Here is a 17,132-nt window from a genome sequence, read left to right on the forward strand (position 1 = left end):
GGTAGGGCTATTACACAGAGAAACCCTGTCTCCCAAAACAAAAACAAAAAAACAGAATGACAGCAACAAAAGAAGAAGTGGAGAAAAAAGATTCCAGAGGTAACATTTTTAGTAAATAAATCAGATTTTCTGGAAGTCATACTATTCTCATGTTCTAATTAGAAAGCATTTCCCAATTTGTTGGTAAATAAATATCCTTGCATATAAAATAGACTTTTCTCATTTCCCCTAGACTTAATCTGAGAAATAAGAGGTGAAGTCATCAACTAGGAGTCAGGACAGGGGAACACATGAACACTGAAAGAAAAAAAAAATGTGCTGCGACTGTTGTTTATAGATTTGGATAGAGAAGAAAGGAAAGAAAATTGGTCCTGGAAAAGGATACAAAATAGAATTATCAGGCAATCCAGAATTTCACTGAAAGTCAGTGTTCTTTAAAATTTGGTCAGCAGCATGATTCTATTTTCTTTTTCTCTTCTTTTCTTGCAGTCAAATCAAGCTGTACTAATGCACAAATAGACGGGGAGTTTGACTTAGCCATTAAAAAAACATTTGTAATGTGAGAATAACAATGTAAGACATTTCAAAGTGAAATGCTTTCAAGGTAGGTGAAAAAGAGTGGCCATTGATTGACAATGGAAAACAAGCCAAGTAAGGAGAGGAGTTACAAGCGATCAGAAGAATGAACGATAAGGAAGAATCAGACGGATAGCAGCCCCTAGAGTGTTCATTAATGTTTAAGAACCAGAGATAAAATTAGAGGAACGGTGGTGGTGATTGGGGTGTTAAAAACTGATGCCACAGCTGTGATGGTTAATACAGATTAGAAATTGAATAGATTAAAAATTCCCAGAATTATTGGAAAACACACCACTCGATGTGTCTGTGAGATTGTTCATGGGAGGAGTAAGTAGCTGGTAAATCCATCCCTGAGCATGGGTAATACTATCCCAGAGGCTATGGGCTCTGATGTGATTAAAGGGCTAAGGAAAGGGCTTATGCATGAATTCTCTCTTTAAATCCTAACCAACATGATGTGAGCTACTGTCCACCATCAGGCTCTCCATGCCATGCTAGAATAAAACCTCTTTAGGTGTGAGTCTGAAGCCCTGCTTCTCTTAAGTTGTCAAGTCATGTATTTATGGCAATGTTTAAAGAAAGGAATTACTAACACAATAAGAGAAGAGGATATTGTTAATTATAAATTACATTGATTTATGGATGTGGAGGTGAACTTGTGAGTGTACACTGACTTGTATACTCCACAGCCAAGGTGGAAAGTTCAGAGGACAAACTTTGAGGAGTTAGTTCTCTCCTTCCACCCTGTGGGAAAGAAACTCAAGACATCAGGCTTTTCAACAGGTATCTCATCATTGTCCAGTGAATCATTCTGCCACCCTAGATGCTCTGTTTTAAATAATTACAGGTTAGTATACAATCATGGGTGAGGATGGAGCTGGGAAACTGTAAGGCAGAAAATCAAAGAGCAGAAAAGGCAAGGAATTAAAAGATGCCATTCATGCATGTTGGAATTGTGTTGAGTTCTGTTTGTTTCCCCTTCAGGAGTTGAGAATAGAAGGGACTTAACATTGGAAAGGATTGAGTTTTTAAATATTAGGTAAACTGGACAGGGTAATAGGAGGTACCAGGTATTATTAATTGACTTTAATCATCTCAATTTCAGATATTGAGCAAATAGATTCAATTATATTTAAATGTGTATACAAATTGCCTTATTAATGCCAAGCTTATTAAAGTCAAGACTCTGTTCTGGGGTCTCTGGAGCAAAGGCTTAGTTTCTATAACATCAGTAGAAAAAAAATTTACCGGACGTGGAGGACAGTAAAAAGAATATAAAAATCAGTGTTTAAAACGTGTCAGATGCTATTCCAGAAAATTGATAACTTTCTTTCTTTAAAGGAAATTTCTTTCCAAACAACACAGAGCTAAATTAGACTCTCATTCAAACATGAGTAAAGAAGAAGGTGGTATCAAAAATATTAAACCCAGCCCAACTAGGAGACAGTTTTTAGTGGTGCCTAATACATAAATATTATATATTCTGAATATATGCAATACTTTGAACATAAGTATTTTTATTTAGGTAGTAAATAATATACGACATTTTCCAAAGATAAAAATTGCGAAATACGGAGAAAGGTTTCTTCCTTTCCTCTGGCAGCAGCCATCAGGTGGATCAAAATGAGTGCATATAAATAGGGAGCAAGACGCAGTCCAGTCAGACTTGATGCGCTTTCTTCTGAGGGACCCCTGCTGCCAATACTTCCAGCTCTCTACACAGCACCTCTCGGTCTGGTAAAACAAGAATGCTTGGGATGCAAAGCCCAGCAAGGTTGTGTCATACACGGGATTCGTGTCTGCCTTGGTGACTGCACAAGCCCGGTTCCTAAGGGTTCAACTTACAGCAAACCTGTCCATCATGGTGCCAAACAGCTAACCTTTGTCTGGAGTCTTCACTCTGATACTGACGGGAGAGCTGAATGCCTCTGGGAGACTTTGAGAGTCCTGACTTTTTTACTGGGTTGGTGAAGATTCCACATGTAAATTTTTTTGAGGTTATCCTTGTTGATCCACTCCATAAAGCTATCGGAAGAAATCCTGGAATCCCGTGGATCACCAGACCAGTCCACAAGCACAGAGAGATGCATGGGCTGGTGTTGGCTGGCCTCTAGAACCCTGGCTTTGGAAAGAGCCACAAGTTCCACCACACTATTGGTGGATCTCACCCTACAGCCTGGAGAAGGCGCTACCCTCTGCAGCACCACCGTTACCACCAATACATGTAATGTTTGTAAAATTCATACTCAGTAAACAATTTAGGACGGCCAAAGTAAATTACAAAATACATTAGGGAATCTTTAACAAGTGGTTGTTAGGGAATACAACAGTGTATGCAACCAGGCAAGGGGGGAAAAAAGTTTATTCTTTGATACAGAAGGTGCTTTTAATATATTTTGCTTCCGAAGCACAGTACCCTAAAGGGGAAAAACAAAACAAAACAAACAAACAAACAAAACAAAAACAAAAACGAAGCTGGACAAATCTAGGCATGGTAGTTGGGAAGATGAAGCAGAGGGTTTGATGCAAGGGGTAGGGGAGAGTGTTCTTGAAAAGATGTTTTGGCCTTTTGTTTATTTGAAGAAGCCAGAAGACCCCCAAGGAAGTGGGGCTGTGGCACATGTGACTCATCAGAATTAAGAAATTATCTTGACCTAAATGAAAATCTATTTCCTAAAAGATGAGAACATAGTATATCACACAACCACTCAATAGTAAAAAATACACTGTTCTGTTATCTAAAGCTTTGGAGGAGTCCACTGTAGGGCGCTGGAAAGCAAGAGAAAGGGGCCTGTTATCTGGGACATGCTTCTCCTCTTTCGATGGACAGAAGAAACATGCACGGTCCTCAGCTATTTCTCTATGACTGTTTTTGATGCTAACTAGGAAAAAAAAAAAAAACAGAAAAACAGGGTTAGCTTCCATTGAAGAATCACAGGTCCTGAGATTATGAATTGGATTGATGATTTTTTTCTTTCCTGAAGAACAACATGCAGATTAAAGAGCTTTTAACTGTTCTTGATGCAATCAAAAGGTTATGGTTGTCTGCTAAAAACTCAGTTTCGGCCACAGTTTATGCAAGTTGTTCACATTACTCACTCAGTAATGATGTACTTGGCCCCACTCTTTGTGGTCTGGTTCTCATTTGTTTGGTTTTACATTCCAAGACACCAATGACTCAGAAATGTCCCTTATTTTTTACAGTAAGAACTAGCATGGTTTGCCTGAAACATCTCAAGTTTAATCGTTTGTCTGTGGTCTTCCCACAATAAATCCAAGCAGGTGTATATAAGTAAAGAATTTAACAAGTTGAGTGAGAAGACCAATGTCTTTAGCCAGAAAACTTCTGGAGTTATCTGTTTTAAACTCATTTGGCACCCAAAGAAAAGTCCATCTCTTTTGATAACATACAGTATTTATTATTATCAAAATACAGCTGCTAACTAGTATCCGGTGGTCTATTTAGAATGCATGAAAACATTTTCCAAGAGTTAAAAGAACCAAATACATTTGATATATGTAGAAACAGCCATGGGGGAACATGAAATTTGTATTGGAATCTGTTTGAAGATATATTATCTGGAAGAGATATGGGATTTGTGTTACACTGATATAGAAGACAAAAGTAGACAATGGTAAAATGTGGGTAGATATTTAACGTACTATAACTTTATCTATGAACTAAGACCTACTGTTCTAGAAAACAGGGTGGTTATGTTTAAGCCTTTAGGTCACTGAAGTTACATAAGGAGAAACAAAATTAAAAATCATATAAGGCCTTAATATCAAAATCCCTATATCCTGGGACAGCAGACTGCCAGGCATCTTGAAAATTAAGTTATTTGTTCAGTGAGAAAAATATTCTCCTTCATGACTTACCCTGCCCTATGTTTACATTCCACAATCCCTTAGTTTCTCCCAGTTCTTCTTTCTCCTGTATTAAATTATGACTTTCTTCTTTTGCTGACCAGCAACAAAATGTGAGTTATACCAGAAACAGAGCAGATAACAAGTTTAAGATATGATCTTCCATAGAAAAGTGCTTGAATGGATAGTCTTCTATAATATATTAAATGCAATAAGATGTAGACATAAATTAATGTTATATGAAAGAACTGTATGCTCAAATTCATCTTAAATACATAAAGAGACTATGGAGATGGTGCACTTGGTATCACACTTGCCAAACAAGCATGAAGATCTAAATCCAGATCCCTACCAATCCCGTCAAAAGCTAGGCACTGCAGCAGCACTGTCTATAAACCCAGTGTCAAGGAGGTGATCTCAGGCACTCTGGAAAGACAGCCTAACCACTCAGTGAGCTCCAGATTGAGTGAATGGTCTTGTCTCAAAAGAAGAGCTGGAAAGTAAACAGTGATGACACCTGACCTCAACCCGCCCCACCCCCAAGAACTCCTGTAGCACATACACATGTACCATCACCACCCCTATACTCAAAGAAGTCAAACACCTAACAATATGTTTTGAAAGTTTTGATCATTAAACAAAATTTAGAGACGGGGAAAAAAAAGAAGATGATGTTCAGCTCATAAAGAACAAATGTACATGATAATAGTACACACCCTCGGGTAGCAACAGGTACCAGGGACAAGGGACTTTACCTGTGCTGTGATTTCTCTGTGTCTGTGTGTCCCTGAAACAAGTAACTGCAGATCATCTTCAACAAATGCTTAAAAAAGACTTAGAACAGAAGCCTGATAGAAACTTAAACCAACAATCTAGAAATTAAAAGAAAGAAATGTATCATTATGGTCTCAGTTATCTAAAACCATTCCAATCTGAATGAAGTAAGGATTCTTTGCTCAGTAAAGAAGGACTACTGTCTACATTCTGCTTTCTCTAATATGTCATAAAGATGTGAGCATTTTACCCACATCTTAAATATTCTCAGAAAAAAAAGGCATCCCTTTAAATTGAATATCCTTCATTGTATATATAGGTTATTGATTTTCTCACTTTATTTTGCCAATGATTGGCAGAAGCCTCACCCTAAACCAACCTCTGCTGAGCACCTGTATCTGGGAATCACCCCTGAACTGTGACGAGAAGACTCAGAAGACACCACTACAGTATCCCTAGGACACCTGCTGCCCTCTCAGCAAGAGGAGTCTGGGAATACATGGATGAGATCAGCATCAAACTGATCAGCAGCATCTTAGAGTAGCATTTGTCCAACACCCAAAGGTACATCAAGTCATTGTTCTTTTGCTCTGTCCACCTTTCCTGTCACTTGAAAATTCTCCAGTTTGTTATTGGAATCAGGTGCTCCTACAGTCACTAATGTCTACCTGCCTCATTCCTCCTTTCTTGAGATTGTGTAGTGGCCTCTAAAGATTCTGGCATCCACAACAAATTTAATTTCTTTCTGAGCATTGCTTGCAGCCTCCTGAGTATTTCTGGTTTGTTAGCAGGTGGCTGAGCCTGCCAAGAAGGAACTCCTCTTTGAAGTAACCTAGGGAACCCACCAGGTCCCTAATTGGTATCAGCCTTTTTACAAATTGAGGAACCTCATGGGTACTTTGATGCTTATTTGGCACAGACAGGCTTGTAGGGTATGAAGCTTCAACCAAATAAGTTGTGTGTGATCACAATGGGGATATAGCATGGCAATATCTTCTTTCAAAGAAGAACAGCAAAGTCTTCTTTGGAGTGACTTTTACAAGTGACTAAGGCAATGAGAAAAGAAGAAACAGGTGGAAAGTTTGGGTCAAGTGAGCTGTGCCAAGTATTTCACAAGTGAGGAGGTAGTAGAGAATTTAAAAAAAAACAAAACAAAACAAAACAAAAAACATTGAGTTTGCTTTTGTAAGGCTTCTTAATTTGTGCTGCCTAAACAGAAGGCCAATCCTATTCAGAAAACAGTTTTGTTAGATCCTGAGCTGGACCCTGTCATTACAGGAGAGATGTAAAACGGTGCTGCAGAGAGATTATAAATGCACAATGCAGTCAGGAGCTGGAGATGCCTCAAGTTATTTACCCAACCGCATATGAAAAGCGACAGGGGTCATGTATCCTCAGACAACCCTCCTCTGGCAGAGTGATATCACCAAGTGGCCTGTTTTGCTGCTAGATGCACTAAGATTAGATAAGAAAGCAAACAGTCCCCGTGGGATACTCCAAGTCCTTCCACTGCCAAAATAGGATCCCAGACCAGATCAAAAGCAGAAAGGACTTGAGAGCATCTCCAACGCATTTCACAGGAGCACAGAGGAGTCTAAGAACCAAAACACTGGTGCGGAATTATAAGTTCAGCTTGCATCCCGGAGGAAGGATTTTTCAGGTTATGGTTTATAATCATATGTGCCACTTGGGTTTTTTTTTTCTTCCCATTATTTTTTTTCATATTTGTTAACACATCTCATAAAGTGAGTAAATCAAGATAACCTGTCACTCTGGGTCAGAGCAACTCAGCAACAGCAGAAGGAAGAGTGGGCTCTGTTTACTCTTCTGCCATTAATAAGCTGGAGGTTCACCTAAAGTGTCTATATTATGTTCCCCTACCTGAAAAACTGGGAGCCAGGATTATAGCCCTTTCTGGCTCACTAAATAATCTACTTCTTGATGTGGACCTTAGCTGCAGTACTTTAGGTCTCAAAGAAAAACCATATATCATTGTTATTTAATGATAATCAATGTAGTGAAGAGAGCAACTACAAGAATGTAGATTCAGAAATATTTGCATGTTATTGTCTCAGATATAGAGACCATCCATCAATCATAAAAGATATTATTTACCAAATATAGTTGTCTGGTTCTAGTAATCTCTCAGATCTAAGAAGAACACACACACACACACACACACACACACACACACACACACACACACACACCATTGTGGGCCATTAGTATATAAGTATATAATGCTTCAGACTATTTTGTTATAACTGCAGACAGACAAGTCAAAGAATACAGTGCTCATCCCTGTTTTTAAGAGACTTTTCCTTACAGAAAAAATTTATGCTTACCTGCTTTCATCCATTTAAATCCAATACATCTTGGAAGTTAAACATACACATTCTACTAAACTATTGTTTCAAGAGTTTAAAGGCATAAGTGTGAGACAAGTGTGACATCAGTCAATGATGATGCAAAGACGGGAAGCCTGGCTTGTTCCTCTGCTTGAATGGCCTTTAGAAAACTGACAAATGCAATAACGAGATCTTAATGTGATAACTACAACAAGCATGAACAAAGTGCTTTAGAAGACTAGGGAACTCAGACAGTAACTCTGCCTTTTGAAAAGGTGGACGTGATCCAAGGAGGTTCAGAGAAGGTGATACTTCCGGGGATAGATGACTACAGGTTTGACCTTTTCCAGAGAAAAAGCTTTTAATTAGATCTAGAACACAAAGACTGTGGCCGGAAATGCATCCCAGACAAAAGGAGAGGATTGGCAAAGGCATGGGGAGATGGAAACTTAACAAATAGTTGGTCTTTCCAAATGGATGAATGTGGGTGCTCAGAAGGAAGAAAACAAGACCAAAAAGAAAAAAAAAAGAAAAGAAAAATAGTAGAAAGGCTTAGTTTGGACAACACTGAAGGTTCTCAACTTTACCCAAATAGACCAAAGAGGAGTTGTCAAAACTTACAACATTTACTCATAATGTGATAGATGACTCGAAATAAAAAAAAATCCCCCAGAAATGACCTATGGAACCAAGATACACACCACATGATTCAAATTCACCTCAACCTTAGCTGAAGTTTGGCGCCACCTGGTGACAATTTCTTGCTTGGGTTTGAGTACCTGTGGAAGTGACCCTGGTTCTTGTAGGGGGCTGGATTTTTAGGACAGGATCAGTGATTCCACTGAAGGAATGACCCCGACTTCCTTGGTTCAATTTACTAGTCTGGAATATGTTGAGAACATGGTACCTGAAATCTTGTACTACTATCCCTTATTCCCCTGTTCTTATCCCATAAGAGCAAGACATAAAGTCCGCTGTGAGAGTAACTACCCAACTCTAATCCTTCTGCATGTCTGTGAGACCAATGTTGACATGTAGATGAGCATGTTGCATCTCTCCAGTGGATATTACAGTTATCTTGCTCATCACCATAAGTCAGTTAGATGTTGATCTTAATAATAAAGATGGAGGAAAGATTATTTTTCAAGTGACTAAATGATCAACATCCATAAAACAGCAAAAGTCTGGAGACTAAGGGATCTTTGACATCAGTGCTAAATTAGTACACGCATGCATTTGACAGGTGAGGAGACTAGGACCGGGACATTTCGTTCTCCTTTGTGTGTGGACCATAATTCAGACTAGAGTGATAATTCAGTGCTGATCTGACCTTTACTTCAGCCATCTTCCTTTATTTCTTTCTTTCTTTTTTTTTTTTTTTTTTTTTTTGACTGGAGGATGTTTTTTTTACTTTAGTTCAAACAGTATAGATGAAGGGATGGCCAACTCTAGCCCAGCTGTTACCATGCCCACATCAGTTCTTTCTTCTCCCCTCTCCCATTCAAAGTTGAGTACAACATGCAAAGGCACATCCTCCTTCCTACAGCAGTGGGCAGAAGGGGTTACCAGCTAAATAAGGCCCAGGACACTGCAGAACATACCAGCAGGGCCCAGGGAGTCAGGAAGTTGGCACTGGGTCTCAACCTCTACAGCTATTAATGAGGAGGCAGGGACCCTTCCAAGTGCCACAGGCTGAAGCTAAACAAATAGGTTAATGTGACACAAGGGAAGAGTGGTATGTCAGCCATATTTGATGCTGCTGGCCCTCTTTCCACTTGCCCAACTGGAAAACTCTAGTACTGGATTTTAAATGCCTGCTCCTGTGCAGAGGCCCTGGAGTAAGGTAGGAAAGTTCTAATCCTTGTGTGCATAGGAACTGTTGGGAGATAACACAATGAGGAGGGTTCTCATGCATACCCCTCTCCAAGACCACAGGTGGAGGAGGGGAGAGGGGAAGGAAAAAATGGGGCACAATGCCTCCCAACCACTCAGTCACCCCTGTCTGTCTGCTGCATTGTATACCAAAGAAGGGGTTGCCTCCGGAGCAAAAGGCCAGGGCAGGTAAGCATCTTAAACTCTGGTTGAGGTGATAGTCCTCATCCTGAGGTGACTTCCAACTGGCCATGGCAGAGGGCCCAGCACCCCTTTGCTTCTTGAAGAAAATATAGTCAATGAGAAACACAGCTCCCTACATCACAGGCTTCACTCTCATGTCTGGATCTACTGAGAACTGTAGGCCAAAGTCATCGGCATCTGTGAGAGCTTCTTGGAGCAACCGTCCCTACTGCTTGCTGATACAGCCCACACTTCAAGATTCTTCCTTAGTTTTCACCTCAAAGTTGGGGATCTATACCATAGCCACAAAGTCCAGCAAAGCCCCTCTTCTTGAAGGACAGTATGGCAATCAGCATCCAGGATGGAGAAGTTATAAAGGAAGTAGGGAGGCCAGGTCTGTAGGCCACTAACCTAGGTGGAGCCTATACTGTCATCTCTTTCTAAAGGCCACAGGGGCAGCAGCTGCAGCCATAGTGGAGTGAGTAGAGGAGGTGGAGCACCTTCTGGTCCTAGTGTTTGCTAGGCAGACAGGAAGGACCAGCGGGCACCACAGCACAGATGCACAGATGGCCAGAAGGTCACATCAGTTGCTCTCTTCAACAGTCTGACTCCACATGCTGTCCAGTCCCAGAGCATAGTTCATATCTATTACAGATCCCATCCTAGGAATGTTTCCATTCATTCAGCCTTCTGATGAATCATTTTTTCCTATTTATTATTTATTTATTTATTTATTTTTAATTTAAAAATTTATATTCATCTTACACTCCAACCACAGATCCTCCTCTCTCCCTCCTCCTGCCCCCCAGCCTTCCTTCCCACCCCACCCCACCCCCATTCCCTTCTCAGACAAGGTAAGGCCTCCCATGGGAAGTCAGCAGAGCCTGTTACATTCAGTAGACGCAGGTCCAAACCCCTCCCCCTGCATCAAGACTATGCATAGGCACTGGGCTCCAAAAACCAGCTCGTGCACCAGGAAGGGATCCTGATCCTACTTCCAGGGAGTCCCTTAAGGAAATCAAGCTATTAATCAATCTTCCCTAGAAATTGGAGGCCAGAGGGCTACTCTGGCAGTTTCCCAAGACCCTGGGGCCACCAGGCCTGGCAAGGGGAAGAGAATGTAGACAGGCACAGAGGCAGGTACCTGGGCAGGCACTGGAACCTGTCCGGGTCTAGGATGTCCCACTGGCTCTGGATACCCAGCTGTCATAGGGTAAGGAGGTGAGGGCCGTAGCCTTTGGGAGGACAAGTAGCCTGCCATGTGTAATAGGAGGGGAGTATTTGGATGTCTATGTCCTCGGGGGCCTTAGTTCTGGAGTGAAGACAAACTCTATAACACAGAGACATAAAGACAAAGAGAAAAAGGTAGAGGCAGCAGCCCCGGGGGATGGGTGTGTGTCAGGGGAACTCAGGGTCTCTTCAGTAATTTTTAGACATCCAGGAATCGGGTAGATTTGGAATAAACAGTTATCACCAGATCATTCGTATCTTTAACATACACCAAAGAAAATTGAGAGCATGTGCTCGAAAATGAACCCACATTTCTAAAGATGTTTTAAGAACTAATAATGTTTCTAATGTTCTCATAGTGTACTTGACATTTTACCAATGAGGAAGGAAAAAAGTGTATGTATCTTGTAATCTCATGGAATCTACTCAAACCACAAGTTAAAAATATCAAAATACAATCTAATAGAAAACAAAACAAGAAGAAAAAAAACAAACAAAAATTAAGCAAAGAAGCAAATAGTTCCCTTAGGACTTGCAACTCAAATCATATCCCCAAATAAAGGAACAGCTCAGGGATAGTTTCTTTGCACTTTCAGATCAAACAAATTCCTATTCACTTCTGAATATTCTGACAAATGTAAGTGCATTCTCACATGGAGAGCAGCATCTTTAGTTCTCACAGCTACCAGAGAAAAATGAAAATGATTCCAATCTCTTCCCATGATTGGCTTATATCTCAGAGAGAGAAAGTGCTGTTTAGAATGTTTTAAAAGTTGGGTGGCCAGGTGGTGGTGGTGCACTCCTTTAATCCCAGCACTCAGGAGGCAGAGGCAGGCAGATCTTTGTGAGTTTGAGGCCAGCCTGGCCTACAGAGTGAGATCTAGGAAAGGCACAAAGCTACACAGAGAAACCCTGTCTCAAAAAACAAACAACAACAACAACAAAAAAAAGTTGGGTGATTGTCATCTGAGGTAGTCAAGTAGTCCAAGATGCCTAATTTTTAAACAAACTAAAGAAATAAAAAAATTGAGAATGGGTAAAGCACTAGCAACATGAATATGAGGACCAGAGTTTGAATCCTCAGGACCTTTAGAAATGTCAGGTGTGCATAGCAGCCCCCTGTAACACCAATGCTCTAGAGGTGAAGACAGGAAATCCTGGGAGCAAGCTGGCTCGCTTGACTAGCTCAATCGCTGAGTTTAAGTAAGAGACCCTACTTTAATGATGGAGAAGAAGGTAGAGAGTGGTTGATGAAGTCATGCAATGTCAATTTTATTTTATTTGAGAATGAAAATAGAAAACAGCATTGATAAATAACAGTGGGTTGAATATTTGTCAGCCATGGAGTTGTCTGAGGACTAGAATATATTTTTACTTTATCATATTGTATTAAATTATTATTACTTGATAATTAGCCTGTGTACTCCTTTAGGTTAAGAAAAATCTCACTGTCATCTTTGTATTTTCATATTTTAGTACATTGTATTGTGTGTAACAATTATTTAATAAATGTATAATTAATGAATTAGTGACTACCATACAAAGTAGGAAAAAATAAGATTGCCATTCTGATTGGCAGAAAAAAGACAATGTGAAATATTAAATCCTGGGGATACATTATACAATGGTCTGATGGATACAACTTGGATATAATGGATAAGCCACAAGTCATGTCCACAAATAGGATGTTTGTGAGCAAGGATAACAGAATTAAAGATACAAAGTCAATATGAATGAGAACAGACAGCAGAGAGAACTGGGGAAGACCTATTTAATTTCCAATGTCAAGATATATAGTAAAGCTTTTTCAAGTTTCCCAACAGTCAAAATGAAGGTATAATGTTTGTCTTATGTGATTATTAAATAAATAGTAAACCAATAAACTATATAAATCACGAGCATTTGATATTTGTAAATAGTTGTGAACTATGACACAATAATTGGTCCTTTATCCCCTGTGGTATTTTGTGTACTTTCAGCAAAAATATTCTGTTGTTACCAAATTGGTTATTATTTTGTTTATTTCACAGTTCTTAGTCACCAAGCTTAGTTCACAATAAGTTCAAAAATAAAGTTCATCTTCAAAACAATGAAAATGTTTCAATGTTGAAGAGGTTCAAAACGGTAGAGAAATCAAAATTCATTTGTGTAAATAATTTAGATTCAATTTATGAAAATAAAAGAAATACCATTTTTATAGTCATGACTTTTATTGAAAGAACTAATCATTTCAAGATGACTTAAGTTGAGCTTGCAAGACGGAAGCCTGAGAGGCACTTAAAAACTCTTCCTGCTTATGCTCCTTGCCCAATCAGATGTTTGTATCATAATCATTTCATAAATGGGCATTCTGAATCTGAAAACTAAACTCACCATTAGAGCACTGTCCTTGTCAAGCACAAAGTAAGTAACAAGTACTCTTGATAAGAATTTTTGGTTCCAATCCAGTCCCTTCTTAGTAAGATTGACTTGTTTCTTCTTATTTCTCTTTCCTTTCTTCCTCTTCTCTTCTGATGTGATGGGGCAAAATAAATTTACATTGATCTCCTAGCACTAACTCACAAAGTCTCTCTCTCTCTCTCTCTCTCTCTCTCTCTCTCTCTCTCTCTCTCTCTCTGTGTCTGTGTGTGTGTGTGTGTGTGTGTGTGTGTGTGTGTAAAATTGAAAAGCATGAGGATACAAAAATCAAGGTTCTTAAGTGGATAAATTGTATTTTGCATCTCTTTAGTATATAAGACACCAGGCTAGGAATAGAAAGGGGCATCAAATAAACTTGCTATTGATCAGAAAATGGTCTAGTTTTATCCATTAAGAGACCTAGGACTTGACTCGGATCCTATTCAGGATTAGAAGTTGGTTCATTATATAGGCAAGAATCATGAAAGCATGCTATAACCACCAAGAAAAGCATCACTGGGAAAGACAAACTTGACTTCTAAGTAAAACCACCTGGAAACACTTACAAATGATGAAGAATGTTCCTTCTAAACTCCATGACCACTTAGCATCCTTAGTGTGAGACAATTTAGTGTTTTTCCAAGTAATATTACACAGTATGAGATTTAAAAAAAAATGTTCGTAAAGTATCATTACCAAAAATGCTTAACCAAAATCTAATCAAAAACCCCCCAACTCCATTACAGGAAATAAAGAAGCCAGTTAGATAATAGTAACAGAAAAAAAATTAGATAAGATGGGAAGGTTGACCTGCTACACAGGACCTCAGCTGAGCAACTGCCAAAACCAGAATCACAGGAAAAGAAAATTTATCAAAAGTCATAATTGCTAAGCATGATGAATGTTCATTAATGGGGTCCTTAATAGAAAATAATAGGGGCATCTGTGGTTGGTATGTAAAATGAATAAAAAATTTAAAAAATCAATAAAGGACAGTTAAGGACAATGAAGAAATTTTCATATGGACTGGATATTTTTTTAAATAGTAAATTGTTTTACTTTCTAAAAAGAATGCTCTTGCTTTAGAAAACGCTCCTAATACTTAGAGGTAGACCATCAGAACCTCTGCCACTAACTTTCAAATGGTGCCACATTGATAAGTAAGTGACAAGTAACACAGGAACAGAGAGCAAACAAATTCGTCAGGATCTTTAAAATGATTGCATTCAGTTAAAATGAACATATGTATCAACTTTACTATAACATACAGAAAAATTTAGGAATATAGGATAAAAATATAATTGAGTTTTATATACTAGAGATTGAAACTTTGTATCCTCTCATATGCCATTATTTCATGCCAAATATTATTGACTCCTGTTATTAAACTTATTTTGTGAACATAAAATATAGAAGTGAAAAGTTGTATTTATAACTATATAAGTACATAAAATGATACAGAAACACCAAAATGTCCTGGCTAACTTCAGTTCATCAAACAGAAAATGTGCTGAGAGTAAGCTGTAAATTACACATTTTGCCCTGTCTCTGTTTCCTATATAACTTTGGATTCTCTACCTTTTTGATACGCATGTCAAATCATGAACAAAGTTCTAAGGTCACTTCAGACTAAACATGATACGCTTATATTCCAGAAAGAGAAAACATTGTTTAGATTTAAAAAAATAAAAAAGTTAAGCTCATGTAATTCTCAGGCTGCATTCAGGAAATCATGATAAAAGCACCCTTTATCCAAAAACTTCAGTTCCTCTATTTTATAAGAAGTACCTTGGGGCCGGGCGGTGGTGGCGCATGCCTTTAATCCCAGCACTCAGGATGCAGAGCCAGGAGGATCTCTGTGAATTTGAGCCCAGCCTGTTCTCCAAAGCGAGTTCCAGGAAAGGTGCAAAGCTACACAGAGAAACCCTGTCTCGAAAAAAAAAAAAAAAAAAGACGTACCTGATAGTTTGTTATCTGTTCTCCAACAGCATCTCTGTGACACAGAGGTTCTAAAGGAACAACTTTTTGGTCATGAATTCTCCTGTTTTAATTTATAAGAAGAATGACCAGAAATCAACACACTAGGAGAGAATCTAGAACATCCGGAACACTTTTTTTTTAAATGTGCACATACAAATCTAATGGAGTATATGGTGTCAACAATTCAGTATTTTTGTTTTGTTTTTCTTAGATGAGAAAATGGGGGGGGGGGGCGCTTCACATGCTGGGGACATGAGTGTCAGCAAGTAGCTGAAACACAGGAAAGCAAGCAGCATCACAGGAGGAAGCCTGTTTGGACCAGAAGGCATCCAGAGTCTGGTGTCTTTGTCTGTGTTGCTTATCTCAGGGACTGTGGTTAACTTTGACCAACAGGCATGCAGAGAACTGATTTTGCCTGCAGAAGAGTAGAGGAATCCTGATTAAGCGTGCTCCTAACTTACTCCTGCCCATGTCTGTGGAAAGAGCTTTCTCAAGGCAAGCCCTGTAATAAGAAAGGAAAAAACAAAACTAGAAGTTAAGGACACTTGCTGAGGACCTAATTATATCCCCTAAAATCTGTATGTTGAAGCTCCAATCTGACCCCTGAGGAGGATTGGTTTTCTGGAGTTGGGGCTTTAACAGGTGATTTATGTTAGATGACAACCTGTTAGTACTAACTAGTCTTGTCAGCACAAGAAATGGTAATTCTGATTGTATAGACATGCCAATATCTCTATGTAAAAATCTGGAGAAACAATGAGAAAGCAAGAACCCGGAAGTCAAATTAAGAGCCTGTGTTAGCCCTGGACCATCTGGTGCTGTGGCTTCAGTCGTCTATTATCTAGAACTGTCAGAAGACAAACATCCGCTGCTCAAACTGCTAATTCTATGATATGCTGCCATGGAAGCCCAAGACGCTGGACACATAACACATATGTTTTACAGAGGCTGAAAATGAACACTCTATCACTTGAACGTACTATGTGTACATATTTTAGAAAATCAAAAGACATTTAAAAATTCACATTAAATATTAGAAGTTTGGTGCTCGCTTCGGCAGCACATAGACTAAAATTGGAACGATGCAGAGAAGATTAGCATGGCCCCTGAGCAAGGATGACACGCAAATTCGTGAAGCGTTCCATATTTTTATGATGTGGAAGTGTAAGCTGAATAAACCCTTTCCTTCTCAAGTTGCAAAAAAAAATATCAGAAGTTTGAAATTCACCTTTAAAGAAGAATTTCTAAAAATTATTATATAAAAAAATCACAAATAAAATAAATATCATACACCAAAATTAACCAGACTCATGGTCTATACATCTCATTGAATAGCCATCCTGCAGCTGTCGAACTTAACACTGGATTTTATACTTTCACTATCAAATATATTTTTATGTACTCGTCCATCGCCAAAAACTGAAAGCTCTATAACAGAATTAATACTAGAAAGACAATTAGCTTTGTATCCTCTTTCATAATTTGTGTGTATTATTCAGTCCTTAGAAATTTTAAGAAATGAAAAAAATAGGATGCTGAAAGAACAGGCTCATGGTATCGTGTTTGAAAGATAAGTCATGGCTGAACACAAACTCATGAATGGAAAAAGTTGGGACATTGATGAAAAAAATCTAGTGAAGCTAATAAAACTTTAAAGTAGGACTTTAAGATTTAGCAATGAAAAGGATCCATGAGAAGATCCAACTGTGTCTATTAGGAATTCCAAAGGAAAGATACAGGGAGCATGACGCAAGGCAAAGACAGAGGAATGAAGTCCATGTCAACCACATGCCAGTAAAACAGGAAATAAATACACTGCCAAAGAACAGAGACAGCACACTTTAAACAACATAGAGAGAATGTACTCATTGCCAAGGAGGCTAGCTTTCTCATTCACAGCAC

The 17,132-nt window shown here is 38.9% G+C and overlaps 1 non-coding gene and 2 pseudogenes across 1 annotated transcript; 2 read left to right on the forward strand and 1 right to left on the reverse strand.

The window, feature by feature from the left end:
- The first annotated feature begins 56 nt into the window (after positions 1-56).
- On the forward strand, positions 57-2,807 carry LOC118596163 (annotated as a pseudogene).
- A 445-nt stretch (positions 2,808-3,252) lies between these two features.
- Positions 3,253-10,884, reverse strand: LOC118596164 (annotated as a pseudogene).
- Positions 10,885-16,274: 5,390 nt separating this feature from the next.
- On the forward strand, positions 16,275-16,381 carry LOC118596601. The gene has a single exon (XR_004946711.1). It is a non-coding gene; the product is annotated as a U6 spliceosomal RNA (small nuclear RNA).
- Positions 16,382-17,132: the final 751 nt, after the last annotated feature.

This window comes from Onychomys torridus, chromosome 15 (assembly GCF_903995425.1).
Source record: "Onychomys torridus chromosome 15, mOncTor1.1, whole genome shotgun sequence".
In the NCBI taxonomy this organism is placed as follows: Eukaryota; Metazoa; Chordata; class Mammalia; order Rodentia; family Cricetidae; genus Onychomys; species Onychomys torridus.